This window comes from Hyla sarda, chromosome 12, assembly GCF_029499605.1.
Source record: "Hyla sarda isolate aHylSar1 chromosome 12, aHylSar1.hap1, whole genome shotgun sequence".
NCBI classification, from domain to species: domain Eukaryota; kingdom Metazoa; phylum Chordata; class Amphibia; order Anura; family Hylidae; genus Hyla; species Hyla sarda.
Window position 1 is genome coordinate 42,912,990 of NC_079200.1, and position 14,058 is coordinate 42,927,047.

The following is a 14,058-nucleotide window of genomic DNA, read 5'->3' on the forward strand; positions in this document are numbered from 1 at the left end:
TTACATTGGTACCCAAAATATATCTTATTATAGTTTTTTTTTATGATTTACAAATGTAAAAAAAAATATAAAAATAAATGGGTATGCTTAAAGGGGTTATCCAGGAAAAAAACTTATATATATATATATATATATATATATATATATATATATATATATCAACTGTCTCCAGAAAGTTAAACAGATTTGTAAATTACTTCTATTAAAGAATCTTAATCCTTTCAGAACTTATGAGCTTGTGAAGTTAAGGTTGTTCTTTTCTGTGCTCTGTGTGCTTTTCTGTGCTCACGTGTCTCGGGAACCGCCCAGTTTAGAAGCAAATCCCCATAGCAAACCTCTTCTAAACTGGGCGGTTCCCGAGACACGTGTCATCAGAGAGCACTTAGACAGAAAAGAACAACCTTAACTTCAGAAGCTCATAAGTACTAAAAGGATTAAGATTTTTTAATAGAAGTAGTTTACAAATCTGTTTAATTTTCTGGAGCCAGTTGATATGTATAAAAAAAGCTTTTTTCCTTGATAAACCCTTTAAAATCTTACTGTTTTGACACCAATAAGTTTTTTTATTTGTCCACCTGTGTTGGGGCTCATTTATTTGCACCATGCTCTGTAGTTTTAATCAGTACCAATTATTGGCATAGATCAATAGACTTTTTGATTGCTTTTTATTCAATTTTATTTGGGATGTGATGTCACACCAGAATGCTATACCAAAATAATTTTTTTTGTTTCTGCCATTTGCTGTTTGAGATTCAAAATGTTATATTTTTTTTATTTTTCAAAAATTTTTATTGATTTTTTTTACATATAAAATGACACACAAAACACAATACATACAAAGAAATACAATACATACACAATTACAAAGAAAGAAAAAAACTTGTAACACCCCCCCCCCTCCACTCCAGTAGATGAGGATAGAAAAAATATGACACTCTTTATTTTTCCATAAAATGATTTTAATAGCTCAGATAATTCCAATTTTTATTTCATCCCCTAAGTGACTTGTCTGAGCAATCATTAAATTGTTCATACAGATCAATGCAGGACATATGTCCTTTTGTCTTGTATTGATTCATCGGGTCTTCCCTCTATCAATAGAAGAGGCACGACAGTCAAAGAGGCTGCCAGGATGATAGATCGTCTTGCTGCGATCACGCTGTGGGGAGACAATCTGCACTGCATGACAGAAAAAAGGCTGTTTAGATGCTGCTGTCAGATTTTACAGTGGCCTCTAAAGGGTTAATAGCCGCAGTGGTGATTGCTGCATACCAGCTATATGCAAATCAGCCGGGGGTTGCTGGGTATGGGGCGGGCCTGAATCCTGAGCCCACTTCATACACACTTAATGGCATCATGACAGATCTTTCATGGGTTGTGAAAGGGTTAATGAAGATGTCAGCATGTATATAGACTGGACACTTAACCGGGGGGGGGGGGGAAGTAGATGCTTCCCTCATTTTCTAAAGCCAGATCTGAGGACAGTATTTAGAAACTACCCAAGGTGCCTCTACACATAGATATTTGAGAAGCTAAGGTGGGGACATGGAGAGAGTTACATGTGGATCACATTGGTATAAAGTAATGATGCTGAAGCCATCTCCTTCTTAAAGGGGTTCTCCACCATAAGGTGATTTTGGTAGGTACCTGGCAGACAGTAATGGACAGGCTTAGGAAGGATCTGCGCTTGTCTTGGGGCTAAATGGCTATGTTGTGAGATTACCATAACACTGTGGCTAGCTTTTTGTGAACTGGTATTTCCTGTTTAACTTTTTTTTTCTTTACAATAAATCCCACAATTCCATTTTCCTCCCTCCCACACATCAGCCACCCCACCCACTGAAACATAAATGAGCTGCATCCATTCAAAAGACCTGTGGTTTTCAATCAGGGTGCCTACAGCTGTTGCATTAGTTGCAGTTGATCTCTCTCCTACCAAGCGATCCCTCCACGCATTGGAGCAGACAGGCTCCCTGTCATCACCTGACTAGTGAGTCAGGTCTCGGCCGCATTGCAAGCTGTGAAAAATCTGAGACAGCAGTCATTTTGTATGCTGATAAAAATAAATATTGGGGTGAAAATCACAGAAGAATTGTGAGAAAACCATCACACACAGGTACAGACACTATATTATGAACTACACTAACTTTACAGCCCCTGTAGCATAGTCAAATAAAAAAAAATCCTGGAATATCCCTTTAAGATTGTAGGAATGTAATTGCCCATAGACTTGCTTGTGGATCCTAGTGGAGAGAGGAGCTCATGATGAGGCCGGAATCTTCTTGGGATACTGGGAACTTCATTGCTACATTACAGCAAGAAGAGATCCTGCTGAGACCGACATCTCTAAAGAGACACTAAATAGGAGCACCAGGAGCTTTATTGCCCTTGGTGGTCAATAAGTGGAGTTGCCTTGTGGACTATATCCCTCTGGCTATGAATTTACCCAAACTGGACTGTAACTAAGCTTTTTTGTTCTTTATTTCTTTTTGTGGGTCCAGTTTTTGTTGATACATTTACAATAACGTCTGTATTGTTTCCCTATCACTTAGTTTGCTAATTACAAAAAATTGTGACTAAACCGTCACAGAACGTTATTTTTAATGACATGGTTATTTATTTATTACCCATTATATTTTTATTCTGCATTCTTTGTTTACTTTGTATACAATTTTTTCATCTGTCTTTCATGACTGTATTCACAAATGTTAAGAAATGTTGTTGGTAAACTGTGGGCATGTGGTCAGTTCAGCTTAGACAAGAAAGGGTGTTTCAAGGTTTACTGTGATACTTTTATCTTTATAGTATAAATAATTAATAAATGCCAGGGGCACAGCATGGTAATTAAGCTGGCGCAGCATGCTAATTAAGACATGACATCATGAAAAAGGGAGGGGGATTTTGCAAATAGAGATAAATTGATAGCGCATTTTACTGGATTGTTCTGTTGTGCCAACTATTTTCTAGTTTCAAAAAGAGTTTTCTGTTAGACTGCTTTTACATTGGGTTTTTCAGTATTTATGGAGGTGTATGTCAGGAGCATATCCTAAAGTATTCTTCTGAAAAATGCTATTTTATACCCATTAAGTGGCATTTATCATCCATAGGCTCCCATATAAAAAATATAAATAAAGACCATACATCATATGTTTGTTAACTGGATGCCTCTATATAGAATAGTGCAGTAGAGGCAGATGGCAAAAAGACAATCTTTAGACCTCTGTATCGTAAAAGGGGATCTATGGATATGTAACATGTACGTGCTTATTAAGCACGTACATGTTACATATCCATAGATATGTAACATGTACGTGCTTAATAAGCACGTACATGTTACTTATCCATAGATCCCCTTTTACGAGACAGAGGTCTAAAGATTGTCTTTTTGCCATCTGCCTCTACTGCACTATTCTATACAGAAGCATCCAGTTAACAAACATATGATGTATGGTCTTTATTTATATTTTTTATATGGGAGCCTATGGATGATAAATGATAGTGTTGAGCGCGAATATTCGCAATTCAAATATTTATCGTGAATTTCGCATATTCGCGAATATGGTGACTATAGTTCTATATTTTCGCAATTATGAATATTTGTACATTTTTTTCCCCACAGAACACATCACAGTGATCTCATCTCTCCCTACTTCCAGCTTGTGATCTAAAGAAGGATCCTATACTATTTACTGTATTAGACTGGAGAGCGAATATTCGCAATATTAGATAGATAGTGATGATAGTCGCAAATATGACATGACAATATTCAAAATGAAAAATGTCATAGACCCATTATCACTTCTGTATAGACCAAGAATATTAGGAGATAGATTGATAGATATGAGATAGATAGATAGATATGAGATAGATAGATATGAGATAGATAGATATGAGATAGATAGATATGAGATAGATAGATAGATAGATATGAGATAGATGGATGGATGGATGGATGGATAGATAGATAGATAGATAGATGTGAGATAGATAGATGGATAGGTAGATAGATATATATGAGATAGATAGATAGATAGATATGGGATAGATAGATATGGGATAGATAGATATGGGATAGATAGATAGATAGCAACAGGAGAATACAGCAGCACACTGCTAGCACAAAGATATAGATAAAACATGAGTATATAGATGAAACATGAGTATATAGATAAAACATGAAAAGCTATACATCTGTAGTGCAACAAATGAAAATATGAAATTATGAAACAGTGAGGTACTTAGCTTGCAAATTTGGTGGCCAAATAGCTTGGACCGTCCCACCAGGGTAAGGTGACCTCATTTTGGGATGGACCCTACACTATGAATATGCCTCTGTGTGAAAAGTTCAACAGGCATTGCAGGATCTGAAACATCCATGGCACCATATATACACCTGACAGAGGTGGGTGGGGTGCAAGAGCCAACATGGAGGTAGCCACTCCCCCGTATGTGTAATACAAGCAAAGAATAAGTTGGCTAGCACTATTGATTCCAAACTATTATATGGACCTGGCTTATATAGATAGATAGATATTTATAGATAGATAGATAGATAGATAGATACATAGATAGATAGATAGATAAGATAGATAGATAATATAAAAACAAAAAAAAGGATAAGTTGGCCAGCACATACTGATACCAAACTACTGCATGGACCCGGCATACAGATGCACGCTGCTAGGCTAAATATACATAAACAGGAGAATACAGCAGCACACTGCTAGCACAAAGATACAGATAAAACATGAAATGCTATATTGCTACAATGCAAAAAATGAAAAAATTGAGGTACTTTGCTCACCATTTGGCCAAATAGTTTGGACCATCCCACTGCGATAAGGTGACCTCATTGGGACAGACCCTACACTGTGAATGTGCCTCTGTGCAATCAGTTACCAGGCTTGTAAGGTCTGGAACATCCAGCACCTTATAAGATGGGTGGGGTGCAGGAGCCAACATGGAGGTAGCCACTCCTCCATATGTATAACACAAAAAAGGATAAGTTGGCCAGCACATTGTAGCAATATAGCCTTTCCTGTTTTATCTGTATCTTTGTGCTAGCAGTGTGCTGCTGTATTCTCCTGTTAATGTATATTTAGCCTAGCAGCGTGCACCTGTATGCCGGGTCCATGCATTAGTTTGGTATCAGTATGTGCTGGCCAACTTATTCTTTTTTGTGTTATACATATGGGGGAGTGGCTACCTCCATGTTGGCTCCTGCACCCCACCCATCTTATAAGGTGCTGGATGTTCCAGACCTTAAAAGCCTTGTAACTGATTGCACAGAGGCATATTCACAGTGTAGGGTCCGTCCCAATGAGGTCACCTTATCGCAGTGGGATGGTCCAAACTATTTGGCCAAATGGTACCTAAATTTTTAAATTTTTTGCATTGTAGCCATATAGCATTTCATGTTTTATCTGTATCTTTGTACTAGTAGTGTGCTTCTGTATTCTCCTGTTTAGATAGATAATATAGATAGGTAGGTAGATAGGTATCCTCATGCACATACGCGCATGCACATTTACGCAAAGCGAAAATAACCACGAATATATTGAATACGTAAATTTCGCGAATATAGGATGAATATTCATCCATATATTTGTGAAATATTGTGAATTTGAATATAGCATACGCCGCTCATCACTAGTGCTTAACAGCCAACGAACATATAGCAAATCAACACAAAAAAAAAACACAGAATGATTGCAGCCCGAGGCTATGTTCACAAATATTTTTAGCTGTATTTTCAACCGTTACATGGCCTAAAAGGTACATTTTTGTAAAATTTTTCACATGTTTATGGGCTGTTTTTTTTACCCAAAAACAAAATGGTTAGCAAATTGCTTAATAGCATTTGCTGTCCCTACAAAGGGCACAAAACATCAGAAAAAAGTTTTTAAAATAATGGCTATAAAATAGCCCAAAAAAGGGACATCGCTGCAGCTGAAGACGAGCAGCAGTGGAGGAACGGGACGCCGATACCGGCGCAACGGGGGAACGTAGGAAGGTGAGTTAATGTTTGTTTATTTAGTTTTTACAGTCTGGGCACTATTGGAGTTAAAAGTTTAGCACCACATTTCTCCTTTCTGGCTGAAAATAGAGGACAAAAATTGAGTGTGTATATAACCTTAGGTTGTTTTCACACATAGGTAATAAGCATACATATTGAACAAAAAACTCATAGGTTTTATGACCTTAACTGACAGTACCATGGATCACGATGATGCTTTTAGTTTAGGTCTCTAGACCCACGGCTAGGAATGAATGGACACAAACAAAGTCCGTACATGTAAAAGCAGCCTGAGATCTGGTTTGATGATAGAAGTAAAAGCTCAGTTTTGCAAATTATCTTGATTTAAAATATTCCTTTATGTGTTTATAGCTGCTAAGAATATCTATGTGTGTCCATGGTTATTAGAAACCCTGTGTATAATACCACGTGTTCCACTGAGGAAGTTGCAGGCACCACAGTGTTACCTCTGAGGAAGTTCATGAGAAAGTTTTGGGGCATGGATGGAATATGTGGGGTCCTTCTGGAGCATATCTTTACCTTTTTCTTCTAATTACTTCTCTCTTCTGATCCCTGTCTGGTATATCTATTGTGGCATTGAGGCAGTTTTGAGGGGAATGAAAGGGTGTTTTTCCCAGTCCTTTATCCTAGGTGAGCTAGCAGAGACGCTCATCAGGTGCCTAATTAATGAGGCCAGCAGAAGTGTGGGAAGTCTGTATATAAGGAAAGGAAACAAAATGGTCTGGGCTCTCCCAGAAGACAGCAAGGTGGCTGTGTGGGAGAGGAATCGGGCCTTGCGAGGAGCACACAACCAGGCATTGTGAGTGACACACAACAGTGAAGTTGACTGTGACAACTTGTGATAACGCAGGGGAAGTGATCGTTCTCCAGTATGAGACAGACAAGGGGTCTGAGAACACAAAGCCGAGAGGCCGCAAGTACTGTGTGTGAACAGTGAGTAAAAGGTTGCAGGACACATGTTTTAACTGGCAGGGAAAAGCCCTCCAGTTGATAGTCAGGGCATGCTGGGTTGTGTAGTCAGTAGCTAAATGGCCTAGGATTTTGTTTGTTCCTGTGTCATACTGCAACCTATCTAATAAAGCTGGCGAGGAGCCAGACTTGCATAATGAACAGTTGTTTGCCTGCTGAATGAAGTAGAAACGTTTACTGTGGTTTTGTTAAGGACGATCCCAGAGAAATCCCTACACTATGTAGCTACTCTAGTTTGGTTTTTTATTCCCGCCTTCCAGGGACTTCCAGGGACTTTGGGACAGCCAGTTGCTTGTTTGGATCTTTTGTCCTTAGAGCATTACATTATACTAGGTATCCAGGATTGCATTTTTACCTCTACTTAGCTTTTTCTTTTTACACTTTTATACATCCATAGACTTATGGATAAAATTACATGTGCCTTCCTAAGGTTGAGCTTATTCGCTGCCTCTTGTAGTAACTATGCTCATTTGAGTTTTTTGTGTGTTATTCTTTATGTCCTTGATATTTTCTATGTTAATAAACTAATTTGCTTTATCGGATATGGGTATGTGCTATTTTGTCATCCTTCCCTATTCAGTGCTTGCTCTTGGACACACTCACTCACCCCTCCCCATTGCTTGTCTGTGGCTTGCAGAAAATGGAAGTATCTCCAGCATTACCAGCACCTAACAGGTGCAGGGGTGTTATGGGGGTGATAAGAGGTGCAGGGGTGTTATGGGGGTGATAAGAGGTGCAGGGGTGTTATGGGGAATGTTATGGGGGGGGGGTGTTGTGGGGGGGGGTGATGAGGTGTGTGTTTGTGTGGGGGGGGGGGTGATGAGAGGTGCAGGGGGGTGTTATGGGGGTGATTAGAGGTGCAGGGGGGTGTTATGGGGGTGATGAGAGGTGCAGGGGGTGTTATGGGGGTGATGAGAGGTGCAGGGGGGGTGTTATGGGGATGATGAGAGGTGCAGGGGGGGTGTTATGGGGGTGATGAGAGGTGCAGGGGTGTTATGGGGAATGTTATGGGCAGTGAAGGGGGGTGTTATGGGGGTCATGAGAGGTGCAGGGGGTGTTATGGGGGTCATGAGAGGTGCAGGGGGTGTTATGGGGGTGATGAGAGGTGCAGGGAGGGGTGTTATGGGGGTGATGAGAGATGCAGGGAGGGGTGTTATGGGGGTGATGAGAGGTGCCCCCCCTGCACCTCTCCTCATCACCCCCCCCCCATAACCCCCCCTGGTTATAGTAGTGATGAGGAGAGGTTGGGGGGGGGGGAGTTATAGTAATGATGAGGAGAGGTTTGGCGGGGGTTATGGGGGTTATGGGGGTGATGAGGACACAGAGGACAAGAGGGGTGTATATGTATATATGATGTGTATGCATGTATGGCAGTATTGTATTCAGTGGATACAGTGTGGAGCAGCATTATATTCAGGGTACAGTGTGTGGCAGCATTATATTCATGGTACAGTGTGTGGCAGTATTACATTTAGTTGGTACAGCATGTGGCAGTATTATATTCAGGGTACAGTGTGTGGCAGTATTATATTTAGTGGGTACAGTGTGTGGCAGTATTATATTTAGTGGGTACAGTGTATGGCAGTATTCAGGTTACAGTGTGTGGCAGTATTATATTCAGTGGATACAGTGTGTGGCAGTATTATATTCAGGGTACAGTGTGTGGCAGTATTATATTCAGTGGGTACAGTGTGTGGCAGTATTATATTCAGGGTACAGTGTGTGGCAGTATTATATTTAGTGGGTACATTGTATGGCAGTATTATATTTAGTGGGTACAGTGTGTGGCAGTATTATATTCAGCGTACAGTGTGTGGCAGTATTATGTTCAGGGTATAGTGTGGGGCAGGATTATATTTAGTGGGTACAGCATGTGGCAGGATTATATTTAGTGGGTACAGTGTATTGCAGTATTCAGGTTACAGTGTGTGGCAGTATTATATTCAGTGGATACAGTGTGTAGCAGTATTATATTCAGGGTACAGTGTGTGGCAGTATTATATTCTGTGGGTACAGTGTGTGGCAGTATTATATTCAGGGTACAGTGTGTGGCAATATTATATTTAGTGGGTACAATGTGTGGCAGTATTATATGTAGGGTACAGTGTGTGGCAGTATTATATTCAGGGTACAGTGTGGGGCAGGATTATATTTAGTGGGTACAGTGTGGGGCAGTATTATATTCAGGGTACAGTGTGTGGCAGTATTATATTTAGTGGGTACAGTGTATGGCAGTATTATATTTAGTGGGTACAGTGTGTGGCAGTATTATATTCAGGGTACAGTGTGGGGCAGGATTATATTCAGGGTACAGTGTGGGGCAGGATTATATTTAGTGGGTACAGTGTGGGGCAGTATTATATTCAGGGTACAGTGTGGGGCAGTATTATATTCAGGGTACAGTGTGGGGCAGTATTATATTCAGGGTACAGTGTGGGGCAGTATTTTATTTAGGATACACTTTCTGGCAAGGTTATAATAATTACTGTCTTCATGCAGAGGATGAGGATCTGCTGACAGTGAGGAGCCAATGATGTCTGGATGTCAGACTATGCAGAGAAAATGGAGCTGGAGGAAGACCTGGTCTCTGGACCAGATGAAGAAGAAAAGATAACAGAGAAAATATCACTCAAGTCAGAAGACGTCACTCAGGTCACTGATATCATTGTGTATTCTCCTGACTGTCCCATCAGAGCTGTAGTCACTTGTAAGTTCTGCAGTGATGATGGGTAAAACTGTGTCCAATCTGTGTCTCTCCAGCTGTTACAAAACTACAACTCCCATTGCCTGAGGCTCTCCAGACATGATGGGAGTTTAAGCTATCCAACAGCTGGAGAACCACTTCAACCAAGGTGATTGGTGGGGGTCTCAGCAGTCAGACCCCCACCAAAAAAAATGGCCCGGGGGGGGGGGTCTGGACAGGGGGTATGGGTAGGGAACACTGCTGCACCTAATGTGGGGGGAACACTGCCTGCCTACTAAGGGGGAACACTGCCTGCCTAATGTGGGGAACACTGCCAACCTAATGTGGGGAGAACTATGCTGCACCTAATGTGGGGGGAACTCTGCTGCACCTAATGTGCGTCATATCGACGTTCGCTCACGTTGCGCTCCCAGAATTCAATGGCCGGCGTTACTATGTCCTGACGCCGGCCCTAGAGTGTGACGTGCATGAACATCAAAGGGGGGGGGCCTCCATGTCCATTTTGCTTGGGGCCCTCAAATTCCTTCAAAGGGCCCTGTTTGCCGCCTGCCTTGACCATCTGCTACGTTTGACTACGCTACTGCCTTATCCTTCGGTACCTTGTCTTGCCCAGCTCCCTGTGTTGTCGAGCCGTGTCGGGGTAGCGACCTGGGTGTCGCCTGCTGCAGCAATCCCATCCTGCCTTGCGGCGGGCTCTGGTGAAGACCAGCAGCCCCTTAGACTCCGCTCCCTGATATGGTCCGAGTCATCAGCCACACAGGTTAGAGGATCCACATCCAGCTCCCTTACAATAACATACCTATCCATACCGATTTATTTTTAATATCTCCAGTATAAGGACCATTGGACCTGTCGGTAAAGATTGGTTAGAGCAGTTCCTATTAATGTGAAATATTGTACATTCATACTAAATTGCTCTACAGAATTGTGTCTAGTATACACATCTAAATAGGTTAAGTCCTACACTCTTGTGAAGAGTTGATATGAGATGAAAATTGGTCCCATAAAGTATGAAATGTTTTTTTTGTTTACAAAGGTTTTTAGGGAAAGCTGGTTTAAAAACTTTGATTTAGATATTGATTTTGATATTTACTTAGTTATTTATATAGTAATAATAGGGTTTCCATATATACTTCAACAAAACCTCATATCCTAAGGGGAACTTGGGAAAATAAATGTTCTTTACCTCAAGACATGAAGCTCTTATGTGATGTTTATAAAGTGATCCCTCAAGTTACAATGGCCTGACTTTACAATATTTTATTTTAGTCTTTCCTAAACCATTGTAACTTAGAACCAGACTCAACATACATTGCTACATACAGTTTAGATCTACAGCACATGCCAATGGCTGGAAGATCTGACCATAGTGGGCAAATCACTGGCAAAACACCTGCGTTACTGCAATGCATTCAGTGTATTTGGCTGTCTAATAGCGCCTCCATACAGAGCAGTCTAGTACTACATGTCCTGTATATAGCTCTTTACCTGTGCCACTACTAGCTGATCCTTTAAACACCAGGGGAAGGACGGCTCCATTTTATTTTGTTCATTACTATGTGTATATTATACTGGACCCTGAAGAAGCACCTGAACTCTACATAGAAAGTGATTTGCACCTTGCCTCATCGTTTTCTCTATAATGTATGTAATGCTTTGCTTTATCTGTGTAAGTTCTCTGTTTATCTTTCTTTAATCTTTGTATAATTGTTTTTTTCAGCTTGGAATTTTGGAGGCTTTTGAACACATTTATTCTTTTTTAAATTAACAGGGGTCCGGCCAGCCTACCGCAGCCCCAGGATGGCGTCAGTGTGACTCACCGTCACCGCCTATCAATGTATTATCAGGTGCCCGGAGGCCAGCACCTGCGGGAAGAAAAGACGATCTAGGATCCAGTGGTACTGTCAGGATCCGGATAGGTATGCAGCGAGGACACAGGTGGTAGATCCTCTGTGTCAGTGGGGTGATGACGTGGGCCGTACCAGGGGAACGGAGTCTAAGGGGTTACTGGTTTTCACCAGAGCCCGCCGCAAAGCGGGATGGACTTGCAGCGGCAGGTAACCCCCAGGTCGTTCCCCCCGATAATGACTCAACCCCAGCTGACAGCTGAGACAGGCACGGTACACAGGGACGAGGCAAGAGCAAGGTCGGACGTAGCAGATGGTCAGGGCAGGCAGCAAGAGTCGTAGTCAGGGGCAACAGCAGAAGGTCTGGGTACACAGGCTTGGGAACACACTAAACGCTTTCACAGGGCACAAGGCAACAAGATCCGGCGATGACAGGAAGGGGAAGTGGGTTTTTATAAGGAAGGCACAGGTGCAGGTACTGATTGGGCCAGGCACCAATCAATGGCGCACTGGCCCTTTAAATCTCAGAGAGCCGGCGCGCGCACGCCCTAGAGAGCGGGCCCGCACGCGCCGGGACTGAGCAGACAGAGGACGGGGCAGGTGAGGAGATTGGGATGCGACCTGCGGGCGGGCGTGTCCCGCTACGCGGATCGCATCCCCGCCGGTGACACTAGTGCAGCGCTCCCGGTCAGCGGGTCTGACCGGGGCGCTGCACGGAGACGAACTCCTTTGCAATTTCAGCCTGGAAAAAAGCTAAATAGTATAAATTCATATGTGGGGCCAATATATAGCTTAAAGTGATATGTGGGGGGCCCGCATATAGAATAAATTTCTATGCGGGGCCGGTATATAGTATAAATTCATATGTGTAGGGCCAGTATAAAGTATAACTTCATATGTGGGGGGGCGCAGTATATAGTATAAATAAACCCTCTATTTAACGTGAGTTTATTTTTCCATATTTTCTTTATTTATTAAAAGGTTTAAAGAATAAATAATAAATAAATAAGGAGATTAATTGTAAATCATAAATACATTTATTATAATTATAAATAGAGATAAATTATATTGTATGTAAGCGGGGCATCTATATACGTGTGGCTAACACATGGGTGGGTGCACGGTGCTCATGATCCTTTATTGTCTGGAGGCGCCCCATAAGTTGTCAGTCCACCCCGATATTAAGGTTATGCTGTTATGAATAAGCCAACATAGGTTTAAGACTATGAATGCAGGAACTTTGTCGCTGTAACTCAATAGGCTTGGCGACAAAGATTATGGGCGAGATTTATCAAAACCTGTGCTGGGGAAAAGTTGACCAGTTCCCCATAGCAACCAATCAGATCGCTTCTTTTCCTCTACACAGTTTTTGATAAATCTCCCCCTATGCATTTATAGTCTATCTATAAACTATATTAGCTTATTGGGTTATTGACCTGTGTGTCCATAGTAGCAAGTAAGTGTTATTTGCTAAGAATAGATTCAAATTCACAAAAATAGTCTTGAAAAATGCTAAAATGCAGAGAAATTTTTTGCTAAAATACCTACTTTCTGCTTTGTTCTAACCTGTATGTGACAGCTGTTTGCTTCAGAGTTGTTTATCCTGTTTTTTTCAGTTATCATTTTGGTTGCTGTGAAACCAATTCATGCTTTTGCTCTCCACGTCCTGTATAATACATCCTGTATTATTTATGGACTTTAAAATGTTTCTTGTATGCACTATATATGAACCAATAATATTGCATTACCATAAAGCAATTTTGCAGATCACAAAAGCTGCGTTCATATGAAGTATTTTGTTTTACATTTGTGTTGTGTTTTTCCTGTGATTTTGTCATGATTTGTTAAAAATTGCTGCAAAAATTGTGCTATTTACCATAATTGCGCAAATTGCTGTAAAATAGAATTTTGGCTGGAAATTTTCAAAGGAAAAATGCATAAAAAATGCATAGTGTGAACACAGCCTGAAGAGATGCACAGGGTATATATGCTTGGGTTCTGCCTGTTAATCAGGTCTAAACCCAAGATAGCCAATCCTCTGTCTTGGGAGGAAAAGGTAAAGGTCTGTCTACTCTAGAAAAAACTAAGTGCTGAATAAATTACTTTATAACCCCCTATATACAAAAATGTTTTAGATTTAATCAGGTTGTATAAATATTTTAAAAGGAAAAATATAACACTGGCCGGAAAGATCACAAAAAACTACAATCAACTATAAAAAGGCTAAAAAAAAAATAAACTACAATATACAAAGTCATTATCATTGTGCACCTGATAAAAGTGTTAATAGAAGTTCTGTTTAAGGCCTATTTCATACGTGTGTATTACAGTCTGACCGTAATACGGATCCGAAATATGGCTAAAGAACAGGCAAAGCACCTCAATCACACCTACTTTTTAGGTAGTTTTCCCTAAACATCAGTTTTTCACTCCAACTACAGAATTTTAGAAACTCCGGAAGAAAAGAGGACCCATCTGCAGACAGCGCTTGTTGCCTCTCG

The 14,058-nt window shown here is 41.0% G+C and overlaps 1 protein-coding gene across 4 annotated transcripts in view; it reads right to left on the bottom strand.

Moving 5' to 3' along the window:
- Positions 1-14,058, bottom strand: part of KCNH6 (potassium voltage-gated channel subfamily H member 6) — a 531,028-nt gene that overhangs the window by 450,691 nt on the left and 66,279 nt on the right. The window lies entirely within an intron of this gene.